A 12850-nucleotide genomic window follows, 5' to 3' on the forward strand; every position below is an offset into this window, starting at 1 on the left:
TTGGTGACGAGTGTCATTACCATCAGAAAAAGCCGTAAGAATAATGATTCTATTCGTTATAACTTGTAGGTGTGAAGTTGGATTAGCTACTATGGTGGAACACGATTTACAATGTGCATTGGCCGAAACCAAACTCAATATAAAAAAATTCTGTAAAAAATATGGAATACCAGCAATCGTACTAACTTTCACTATTTTTTGTTTTAACATAAGGCCTACAAAAACGTGTGATTTTTATTTATTGAACGTTAGTGAAATATTATGTATTGTTCAGTAATTTTAAAAATATCAAACAACTTTTTTTCCAATCCTAATTTTAGTTAGATACTAATCTATTTGGTTTCTATACGGCCTAGATCACGGGTAATGGTCTTAGAAATGTTGGGAACCGCAGGGATAATATTGTGGGGAAGGCGCTTTGTTGATAGAACGCCTAGAAGATGCGACAAACCCACTAGACAGCCTACATTACACTTGTCCGTCCTCTGCTGGAATATTGCTGCACGGTGTGGGATCCTTACCAGGTAGGACTGTCGGAGGACATCGAAAAAGTGCAAAGAAAGGCAGCTCGTTTCGTGTAATCATGCAATAGGGGTAAGAGTGTCACTGATATGATACGCGAGTTGGAGTGGCAGTCACTCAAACAAAGGCGGTTTTCTTTGCGGCCAGATCTATTTACGAAATTTCAGTCAGCAAGTTTCTCTTCCGAATGCGAAAATATTTTGTTGACACCCACCTACGTAGGATCATCATAACAAAATAAGAGAAATCAGAGCTCGACTGGAAAGATTTAGGTGTTCCTTTTTCCCACGCGCCATTCGAGAGTGGAATGGTAGAGAAGTAGTATGAAAATGGTTCGATGTACCCTCTGCCTGGCACTTAAGTGTGAATTGCAGAGTAACCATATAGATGTAGATGTTAGAGCCAGACGACGCTACTCTGTGTACTAAATTTCGCAATCTGCACACCCTCAAATCTTCTACAATTAATTTAATCACAATTCATACGCACAATAATTAAACGCTCGTTATTTGATATCCCTTCTGGTTTTAGAAATTTAAAGTTCAGCAGTGTAGATTTAAGAAGGCCGTTGAGAATCTAAATCCTGATAGTAGAACGTTAATTCATAATTTCCCCCCCCCCCCCCCCCCCCCCCACTTGTCGTCCAAAACTCCAGTCTGTGCCTCCTTGATCGGTCTTGAAGACTGGACAGTCTTCCTTATTACGAATGTTTCTCACTTTTAGACTTACTGACGCGTTCCGTCTTCTTCTTCTCAGTTAACCGCAGTTAATTTTTAAAGTTAAAAGCAAAAATTAATAAAATTTGTGACAATAATAAAACTTTCCCTACATTTATAGTAGTTCCCATTCTTGCGATAATCACGAATGTACCGGCATCTGCGCTGGCAGTGGTATTTCTTAGCAACTTTGGCCGCGTGCAAAAAGGTTCAAAATCCGAATAAACCATTACGCAGTCGTTAAATTCTGCTCCACCCCCGAATGCGAGCTTGTGAACTTGGCGCCCCCTTTTACCACCGCTAATCCGTAGAAATTTAAGCTTCACTGTCTCTCTTTCCTAATGGACGTTAAATGGCTCTGTGAAACTCTGGCTGGCATCTCGTTTCATCGTTTAATACGCCCCGAGAGTGCAGGAAGCTGAAGATTGTGGAGAAGAACGGTTTCACTTCTTCCCCACATCATTCCCTTGAGATAAGATACATGTGAAACTGCTGGCTTATACTAAATCATCTTTCACGAAAACACTAAGAAAGGCGCGGATGCGTTAGCAAAAACGTGAGTGCGTGACAGAAGTTCGTAAATAACTACGGTTACCTGTGTAGTTTAATAAATAAGAGACGTCTCTGATACGCTACAGGATAAATAACGATAGACTTTAACGTCTCGTCGAGTTCGTGGTCATTACAGGCCTTCTCAGGTTGTTGAGACTAATGAGGAATGTTCCTGCTAAGGAAACCACCTACGCATTCGCCTAACACTGTTTAGGAAAACCCTCATTCTTGCCTGGATCCAAATATGAATCCAGCTCTTTTCCTAATACTAATCGAGTACCTAGTCCATTATGCCATGTTGCCTGTTTCTAACACTGGACTGGGATCAGCAGCTGCGTTTTACATAAAGGTAGGTCATAGGAGGGTGGTGTACGATACAAATAGTAAACGGACACAATAAATAAGGAAGTATAATGATGTAGATCTGTGGTCGTCAAACTGCGGCCAGCAGACTTCATGCGGGTTCTCAGTCGTATTTTATCATAAATGCATCTTACAACTAACACTCTTATCCTAAAACGTCAGCTAACTTTCAGGACTTCTTAAGACGTCAATTAACTTTAAGAACTTCTTAAGAGTGTAGTTTTCCTACTCAGTAATAATCACTCCATCCTCAGGCCACGAGTGGCCTACAGGGACCATGCGACCGCCGTGTCACCCTCAGTGGTGGATGCGGGTAGGAGGGGGCGTGGGGTCAGCACACCGCTCTCCCGGTCGTTAGGATGTTATTCTTGACCTAAGCCGCTACTGTTCGGTCGAGTAACTCCTCAATTGGCATCACGAGGCTGAGTCCACCCCGAAAAATGGCAACAGCACATGGCGGCCTGGATGGTCACCCCTCCAAGTGCCGACCACGCCCGACAGCGCTTAACTTCGGTGATCTCACGGGAACCGGTGTAGCCACTGCGGCAAGGCCGTTGCCTTTCCTACTGAGTAACAAACAAAAATTCTTACAGAGACAGAAATATTTTAAAGATGTGTTTAGTTTTAACTGACGCCGGTGAATTCAGCCATGAGCTAAATCAGTTTCACCACTCACCTCAGAGGCGGAAGGATAACTAGCATGGACACTTCAATTTTGGAGGATGTCAGAGGATGGAATGTAAAATTGTTTGTTTTCCAGGTATGACAACTAATGGACGTGTATATCTCGTACCGATTAGCTGCTCTGGTAAAAATTTCAAACGGAAGTAACATGGATTCGTGAATGCGCATTGTGGAGACGGTCATCCTCAAATGCGGTATATATTTGTAGCAAACAATGTGAAATAAAATTATGGCTACCGTAATACAATGCAATGACTTTCAAAACGCTTACTACACATTTGTGATCGTATCTCATATTGCACAATGCCTTTAAATATAAATACAGTTACTGTTAAGAATCAGTTAATGGTCCGCTCACAATGATAACATACTAACACAACACTTCGTTGTGTAATTACAGTGTCACAACTCTGAGGTTGCTGAGGTTGGCAGTAATCTGAAACAAATAACAAAGGACACTATGTGTTCCGAATGGTGCGGACTTGGATTGACGACGGATAATTTACGGCGCTCTTACTGTATCCAGTTTATTGGGAGCCCATAAGATATTTATTTATGTAGATTACCAAATAACAATAATACGATACATATGCGGTCCGATGTGCCAGTCGAAAATGTCAGTATAAGCTGTTGGGGAAGAAAGTTTGATGACTACTGATCTAGAGCTTGCATATTTTACTTATAACGGGTCTGAACTATCCACACCTCAATAATGCTTAAATTCCGGAGGACTGTGGTTAACATGACCTACTCAAATTCAGGTTTTCCAAGGTCTCCCTAATTCGCGTAAGGCAAATAATAAATGCATGGCCGAATTCCTTCCCCATTCCGAACATGTGCTCCATCCCTAATGAGCTCGTCATCGACGGGACGTCAAACCCTAATCCATCTTTCTAAGAAAATACATACCGTATTTTATCGCATAAGCTTCCCCCTCGCACAATCCCTTCCCATACGATTTTTCATCATTAAAGAATTATGTTATTGATATCGCGCGTAATTCCCTCTCCTGATTCGTTCTTACTGGAGCAGCCTTCATAAGACTTTGCAATGGACAACAATGGATACAGCAGTACTTGCCATAAAAATGTTCCCATTGGTACAACATACCGTAAACTTGAAAAGTGAAGTTGTAGACGTATGGCTAGGTCAGTTTGTTACAAGTCATCATAATATCGAAATATTCAAACTGCACGGCAAAATTTAAATTAAATGTGTTATCCTACGCCAACACAAATGGAGTGAAAGCTGCAGGAAGACATTTCTCCGTTGATTCTAATTCAATAAGGTACTGACGGAGACAAAAAGATGAACTCGTGGCTGCAAAGGTAGGCTCCAAATACTTCCGTAGGCCTAAAACAGGGAAATATCCCGAAACTGGTAATGGTGTAATTGTTCATGCCAATGAGCTTGGGAGTGATGGTTGTGCTGTATCTTACGAAATGATTGAGAACATAGCTTGCGATATAGCTGCCACGCTCAACACTGACAGAAAGAATTTTAAAGCAAGCACTGGTTGGGTTATGGGTTCTATAAGGCTGCAAAACCACAGTCTACGAAGGAGAACATATTTGTGCCAGCGTTTACCTCGAGACTGGGAAAGTAACCGAGCTGCATCGTTAGGTAATACAAGCAATATGACTACCGGTATTTGCTATCCAAGGTTGGTAACGCTGACCAGACTCCAGTGTTTTTTGATATGCCACATTACACCACCGTTGCTCCAAAGGGCTCAAAAAGTGTCCTTCTGAAGGCGACTGGAGCGGGGAAACTAAGATGCACAGTGGTATTGTGCATTACAGCAGTCAGTAATTAACTTCCACCGTATGTCATCGTTAAAAGGAAGACATTACCAAAGGAGACTACCCCACATGGGATTGAGTTACGAGGTCAGGAAAACGGCTGGATGACAGCAGATTTGATAATGGATTGGTTGGAGAAAGTCTGGGGAAGACTACTAGGGGCATTATTACAAGAGAAGTCTCTTCTCGTCCTAGCTTTTTTCCGGGGTTAGCTTTTGGAAGCTGTAAAGGAAGAAATGAAACGGATGAAGCCTCATCCTCTCTTGATCCCTGGAGATCTAACGTCCATTGTTCAATCTTTAGATGCCAGCGTCAACAAATATTTCAAACATCTCTGACTATGTTAAAGGATATGGGTTCCGCCTTTTTGCAAACACAGTTTTTTTTCCTTTTGCCCAAACGTGTTTTAGGACCTGTGTGCCATCATCAGTGGGTTTCTGTTTACTGAAAACTGTAAAAAATCAAAGGAGGTTATAACTGATTTAGCAAAGTGAGGCCGAAAGAAAGTTCTTGTTCGTTTTGCTATAGTGTAAAAACACGGTAAGATGCAAAACGAACAGAAAAAAAACTTTCTTTAGGCCTCGCTTTTTTTAAACGAGCTATAATCTAAAATATTTTCACTTCCTACTGTTTTCACCAAACAAGAATCCACTGATGATGGCACAGACGTGCTCAAACACGTTTGGGTAAAAAGAAAAAAAAACGATGTGTTTGCAAAAAGGCGGAACCCACATCCTATAATTTTTCTGCAAATGCGGAAAGAAAGGACGAGAGCTGCAGATGGAAAAGGTGAAAAAATCTTCGACGTCTGTATTCAGAATGGATGGCGGCAGGATCTCATCACCTGACTGAACGAGGCAAGATAAGTAAGCCATAAATACCGACGATGTGCGAGTGGATAATCCGTGCTTGGGAGAAAATTAGTGTCGATATTGTTAACAAGAGTTTTTAAAATAAACTGGAATTCCTTGTGCCATTGACGGCTCCGAGGGCGACATCTTGTGGCATAATCAAAATCAAGAAGATGATGTGTTACCTGAGCCTGGAAATAGTGATGATAGTGACGAAAGTGACGCCGCAGACTAGTGAGAGAAAAGAAACAATGAAACAATGCATTGCTGCTCATAGTGGGCGTAAGGAAACCGTGGTATGAATCCAGTTCTTTTGTGTTCATTGAAAATAAATACCGCTACATACCACTTTTTTCACAAATTACCGAAAACATAATTTTTACCTGCCTAATACATCGTTTCCCTTCCTTTCTGAATTCCGAGCAGCACTCTATTATTCGCATAATTCTATCCTTAGTTTTTCAAGAAAATTTTTTGAGTAGAAAAGAGGAAACTACGCGATAAAATACGGTATGGGCACCAGAGCATGGAAAATATTTTTGTTGGACTTTTCCTAAGCACAACATTTAGTTTTTATTTGCTCATTCTTTCCAATTCAAACCTCGTTGTCAAGATAATAACAAGGAAATTGGACGCGAAGGACATTGAAAAGAACTGTGAGATTAAACCGCACTAATACGGTTGCATACTTGCATACATTGTACATGTTGGAGATAGATTAAGGTATTTTGTTTCAAAATTTATCTTTGCAATCTAGTAAAAGACTTCACCTCCACAGATAGAAAGTTATAATGCTTATATTTCTTATTGTACATTTGGTGTCTGTATATACAACTAAATATTCTGCCATGTTGGACGATATCCGTGAAATACCAATCTGTGGCTGAGAAAATGCGTATCGTTCGATGTACCTAAGAACTGAGTTTTCTGTGCAGCATAAATGCCTCTATAAGCTCTTCCTGAATTGGCCGGTAAACTTGTTTTCTTTTATACGTGGGTATCTTCTGTTTCTATTCTGTCAGTACTCTCTCCCATACTCTTCTCCATTTTTGAGAGGTCTTCGCAGTTCTCTGGTACCTTGCCATTGTGTATTGTCAGTCAGAGTGTGCTTCACTCAGACATTTAATAGAGGAGAAATAGCGATGGTGAAACAATACTTTTATTTCAAACTGGTGCCATTAAAACGATCACTGCTTAAAACAGCTGTGCCGATACAGAAAATTTAAATTTCCTGTTTTCTATTTGTCACTGCGTTGATACAAACCAAGCAGTATATTGATTTCTTGCATAATTTGTAATTTTAGAAACACTAAAGTAAATATTTGCAATACATTTTCTAATAAGTAGTGAATTAGTGAACTAATCAAAAATTTGTGTCATTTTATTGCTGCTTCCATCACCAGCTTTGAACAAAACGCTTGTCAGATTCTTCTAGTAAACTTAGAGAAAAGATTTATTGATCATCCTTAGCCTCTTTTGAGTTGCATAGAGCTGCACAGAAAAAAAACTTGGAGTTGCGACTGAAAATAGGAGCTAAACTGAAGGTAAAACAACAGAATAAACGCATACTCCACACGACCTCCCAACATGTGATCTGAAATTCCCTTCACAAACATACTGCCGCCATTAGATGTTAAATGATAGAAAACATTAATTGCACAGAATGATAAACTGACTTAAATGTTACAGTAATTTACTATTTTGTAGCTGTTTCACTAATGATCCTACCATGCAGCCACGGTATCCGCAACACGTAATCTACTAACAAAATAGCCGCACATAGAAGATACGGTTGGATGTAGGACTGTCGATATTTATATAAGTATTGGGAATCCGATAATCGACATTTAAAAGAATATCGTTACGAGATCTTGATATACCAAGAATAATTGTCGATATATCGATGGAAAGCGCATCAACGTACCGGCCGAAAAAACAAAACAAAAATATCGGCTGAATATTGTAAATGTACTGCCAATTTTAGAGCAGTATATTTAAATATTGATTTGTTATTAGATACTCTGTACATCAACAAGCTAGTAGTCTACTTATCCCCTTAGAACAAGAATTGAAAGGAAAACGATGCACGTTAACGCTAGGCGATAACCACTTTGCTCACAATGGTAACCGAAAGTAAGTGGCACAATTAAAGGAGTCCGATGCGTTGGTCGTTCGATTTCGTCACATATCGCACATGTCTGGAACAATTCATGTCGACCTCCCTGTTTTTTTCTTTCATTTCTGTAAACGCCAGCTACCTAGCAGCTGTAGTGACAAAATTACGTGTTGAAGTTAAACGTTGCAGTTTCTGTTGGTAGTACTGAGCGCCGATTACGTCAGCAATTCCCCTCAAACCACCCCGCCCATCGCAAAAGCCGATCTTGTCATTTAGATTTTTGTTCATCTTTTCAGCTACTATATTTGAAGAATGCCCATGTGAAGGGCCGGCCGGAGTGGCTGAGCGGTTCTAGGCGCTACAGTCTGGAACCGCACGACCGTTACGGTCGCAGGTTCAAATCCTGCCTCGGGCATGGATGTGTGTGATGTCTTTAGGTTAGTTAGGTTTAAGTAGTTCTAAGTTCTAGGAGACTGATGACCTCAGAAGTTAAGTCCCATAGTGCTCAGAGCCATTTGAACCATTTTGAACCGATGTGAAGAAATAGCGCACTAGTTGCGTTAAAATTGTTTTATAATGCGGCGCTTGTGTTCTTTCTTCACATCGGATACCTTGTTATTCCATTCACACCGATACTCCACAGTGCTTTCGGACTTCTTTGTACCATCTATACTAGCTTCACACAGTCAAAGAGAAGACTAGACGGGATGAAAGCTCAAAAAGTAGTAATACTCCTTCACACAGTAAAAGTAAAATTATGTTCTACTACAATTTCAAAATAACTTCTAATATTTACCGAAAATTGCGAAAAACATACAATATAAAATAAAAATATCTGCACTCGAAATTGCCATTTAGCTATCGATATCTTGGTTAAAAAACTCGCCGACAAATAATGATGTTTTTTGAAGTATTGTCGATATATTGATGTATCGATATTTTAACGACAGTACCTGTCGGATGTCAATGTGTAAGGTGTCAGGCAAATCCAACACCTTCCATGAAAACCCTAACATGATAAGCAAATCCAGTAGTATGTCACATAGCTCCCAATAAATCGTGACATTAAATTATCCAAAGTAATACGAGTAACGAGTGAGCAAATGGAATACCACAGACTAACACAAGAATGCCTAAATGCATGTCATTCCTTCCCACCGTGAGACAGACGCAGTTCCGAGGGGAGAAACGAGAACAGAAGTCGAGAGCAGAACCGTGTTAAGTTAGAAGGTCCTACAATAAGGACGGACACCCACGTCGCCAGCTAACCGTTAGGACCATGTTAAAAGCTAGAGCCATAGCGTGAGACTTTTTCGCGTCTCTGTTACGTCAGGACCACCCCACCCTCCCCCAGCTCATTTTAAAAGCTAGTCAATATTGTAATTGATAACGGAAGTGAACAGACTGTGATCTCAGAAAATTTATTCATGCAGCGTAATGCCAATGGGGAATTGCCAGTTCTGAAAACACGTAAGATTAAAGTAAGAGGTCCTATTAGAAACAATGCTTTGGAAGTTACGAGACAAACAAGGTTAACTCTTTCATGTCAAGGTCAAAAGATCGAAGTCAACTTCGTGATTATACATAAACTAACTGTAGATTTGATTATAGGTGCAGATTTTTTAAATGAGAGACGAGCGATAATAGATATGGGGAAAGGTAGCGTAACATTCGGGAATGTCACACTTCTCTTTGAGCAAAAGCTAAAATGAGAAGAAATACCAGTTATAAACAAACAATTAAGAACGATGCGAGATAAAGAGGATGAAGAATTAGAATGGTATGCACGAAAGGGGGAATCGCCTCAACTCATGTTAGAAGTCCATAAAGAAATCGACGAAAAAGTGCAAGAAGTTCAAGGTATTTCGGAACACAGTAAAAGAGAATTAGAGGGTATTTTACGAGATAAAGCAGAGGTATTTTTACCTAAGACTGGCAGTATTAAACACTTTCAGTACAAGTTTGAAGATTCATTTTATTACTGGTATATAATCAGCACAATATTTCAAGATTATGTTGCAGATAATACCGTCAGGAGAAAGAAGAATGAAGAAAGAGGAAGGTGGGAAAAAGAAACTAGTTTCAATAAAAACAAAAACAAAAATAACACCAATAGTACCATAGATTAAGGTGAAGGGATAAAACGTAGATAGTCTAACAGCATGAAATACTAAAATGTTATACACCACGACACTACACAAAAAATAAAAAAACGAATTTGAGGATTTTTGTAGAAGTTAAGACTCAAAATATCTTAGAATTGTAACATGAAAAGGGCGCCGAAGTTTATAAAGCTTTTTAAGAAGACGTAAAACAATGTAGGTACTAGACATATGTTAGACGATTATAAGTAAAACTTTTTGTAAGAACCGTTGTAAAAAACTCCAGCAAGGACAAGATGCAACGACCCACAAGTTGCAACGCGAGAAGTATCAAGAAAGAAAAGGACGTAATTAGCAAGACATGATTCCTACAAGGCAGAAGCGTCGAGAGAAGGGAAAGGACAGCGAGACCAACAGAGGGCCTTTCTTGTAGCGAAAGTGGGCAGTAAATAAATCTGCTGCCAAGCGGAACCACAGAGTGCCAGAACCCTGCAGAGACACGACAGGACGCCGAACGCCAGAAGGGTCTCAGAGTGCCCCGACTCAGTGGAGCAAGCAAAAAATAGCCCGACGAGAAGACCACTTGGGCAAGCCACCACTGGCAAAAAAAAAAAAATGTGTAAAAGTCACACTACTGCTATTAAACAGCACGTTGATGCACGAAACTGAAGAAAACTTCCACAAAGTAAAAATGACACGCCCAAACAATTTATCAAACTGTTACTAAGAGGAGAACTTCAAAGCGACTAGTTATCAGTAAATATTTCCATATCCTGCCCAGAGAAGAACCAAGAAGCAAGTAAGAAGCAGAGAAAAAGCAGGAAGAACAGAAGTTGAAGTTTCGCAAGATTGAGACCAAGAAAGAAGATGGGTGAAGAATAGACGACATACCTACCCAAATCCCTATCCTGTTGTAAACTAGTCGTCTGAGAAGTATTACAACGAAAAACGACCGCTTTCAGCGACACATAATGATGACTTTCATGCATACAAAGCCAGTAAACCACAAGATTCTGCACTCACTGCTCCATTCCATCATGGGACCTCGACAACAGCAACACACACTTGCAAAGCCAACAAGGAATGACGAACGAAGCTGTACATCAAATACTTGCCCACATCCATCTCGCTCAAGTCCATCATCTTCGTGCAAAAAACATTCGCCAACCTCATGCTTAAACATTCATAGGATTGTGTGAATGTGTGAAATCAAATTATGTGATGTAGGAATTGTGCAAAAGAAACATGTGAAAAACTAAATACGTTAAGCACACCAGACAGCTCATAAACTACAAAATAACAGTCATTGACTATGGACTTAAGTAAAAAATAGACTATCGATAAAAATAAGTCATTAGTTCTGAAATGGACAGTATATAAAGAACAAAAGTAAGGCATAATAAACACTAAAACTATATGCCACTAATTTTCTCCTCATAAAAATAAAAGAATATCTATATTTTACTTATTTTCTCCTTACAAAAACAAAGAATAAAAAATTATCTTGTTGGATGTTTTCCCTTTATTTTAACATTTGTACCATTTGTTAGGATAATATCTCAATACTTGTGTATGCATATTTCTTTGTCAAAGCAATTCTTGGAAATAATTCTTATTTTTTAGTGCAGCAATGTTGAAATGAGTGTCTAGAAACAAAAACATTTTACTTGTACATGATATTTAGAAAATGTGTTAGGAATAGATTTTACTTAATTACTACATTTATAAAAAAATATATATTTCTAAGAAAATCGATGTGAAAGACTCCTCACTTTCGATAACAAACTTCTTAAAAAACAAACTTCACACTTAAATAAAGAAAGAAAATAATTAAAAATTAATAATAGCATAAAAATATTCTTCTCTTGTCATTTTTGAGAATAATGTGGAAGAATATAAAAATATAAATTAATAATACAAACTACCACATAACAGAATAACATGGCTGAACAGTACGCAGCAAAATTTAGATAACGGAATAATTTTTGACTGGCTTAGACAACCATTCAATCATTGCCTAACTTCAGTACAAAAATTAAGTTCGAAGGGTGGTGATATGTAAGGTGTCAGGCAAATCCAACACCTTCCATGAAAACCCTGACATGATAAGCAAATCCAGTAGTATGTCACATAGCTCCGAATAAAGCGTGACATTAAATTAACCAAAGTAATACGAGTAACGAGTGAGCAAATGGAATACCACAGACTAACACAAGAATGCCTAAATGCATGTCATTCCTTCCCACCGTGAGACAGACGCAGTTCCGATGGGAGAAACGAGAACAGAAGTTGAGAGCAGAACCGTGTTAAGTTAGAAGGTCCTACGATAAGGGACAGACACCCACGTCGCCAGCTAACTGTTAGGACCATGTTAAAATCTAGAGCCTTAGCGTGAGACTTTTTCGCGTCTCTGTTACGTCAGGACCACCCCCCCCCCCCCCCCAGCTCATGTTAAAAGCTAGAGCCCTCCAGAAGAACAGTATAGATCTTACGATAAGACAAAAAGGGCCACCACAGCTGCATGTTTTAGCGTGAGACTTTTTCGGGTCTCTGTTACGTCAGTACCACCCCCCAGCCCATGTTAAAAGATAGAGCCCTCCGGAACAACAGTATAGATCTTACGATAACGCTAAAAGGACCACACCAGCTGCAAGTTTTAGCGTGAGACTTTTTCGCGTCTCTGTTACATTGCAAACTTTAAAAAACATTGCCCCACCACGAAAAGCATAACGTTTCTCATAGGATAGACAGAATTTTTGTAGGCGGAGCTTAAGGTTAACACTGAGACCCTGATTGGTCAGATGAAAACACAGACAGATAGTTTTTTTTTTAAACCAACTTTGGTAAATTGTAGTAAGGAGAAGTTAGGGGAGGGTTGCTTCCAAGACGGCGAGGTGAGTGGAGCTGTGCTGTCCGCCGCCCCCTGACGAACACCAACAAGGTAATGAACGCACGTGATGCCGCATAACAGCGCATAAACCTTCACTCAGAAGTGCAGAAGTCTCATCTGTTACACCCCCTTTTTGCGTATTACTAGTGTCGATCGTCAATTAAAGCTCATGGTGTTCACATTTGCCACTTGAAGTAAAAATCTGAAACACGATGATTTTTCTGTTATATAGTTATTGAGAAGCCACATCAG

The 12850-nt window shown here is 39.5% G+C and overlaps 1 pseudogene; it reads right to left on the reverse strand.

Annotated features, from left to right (window-relative positions):
* Positions 1-2594: 2594 nt before the first annotated feature.
* On the reverse strand, positions 2595-2712 carry LOC126428773 (5S ribosomal RNA; annotated as a pseudogene).
* Positions 2713-12850: the final 10138 nt, after the last annotated feature.

This window comes from Schistocerca serialis, chromosome 1, assembly GCF_023864345.2.
Source record: "Schistocerca serialis cubense isolate TAMUIC-IGC-003099 chromosome 1, iqSchSeri2.2, whole genome shotgun sequence".
In the NCBI taxonomy this organism is placed as follows: domain Eukaryota; kingdom Metazoa; phylum Arthropoda; class Insecta; order Orthoptera; family Acrididae; genus Schistocerca; species Schistocerca serialis.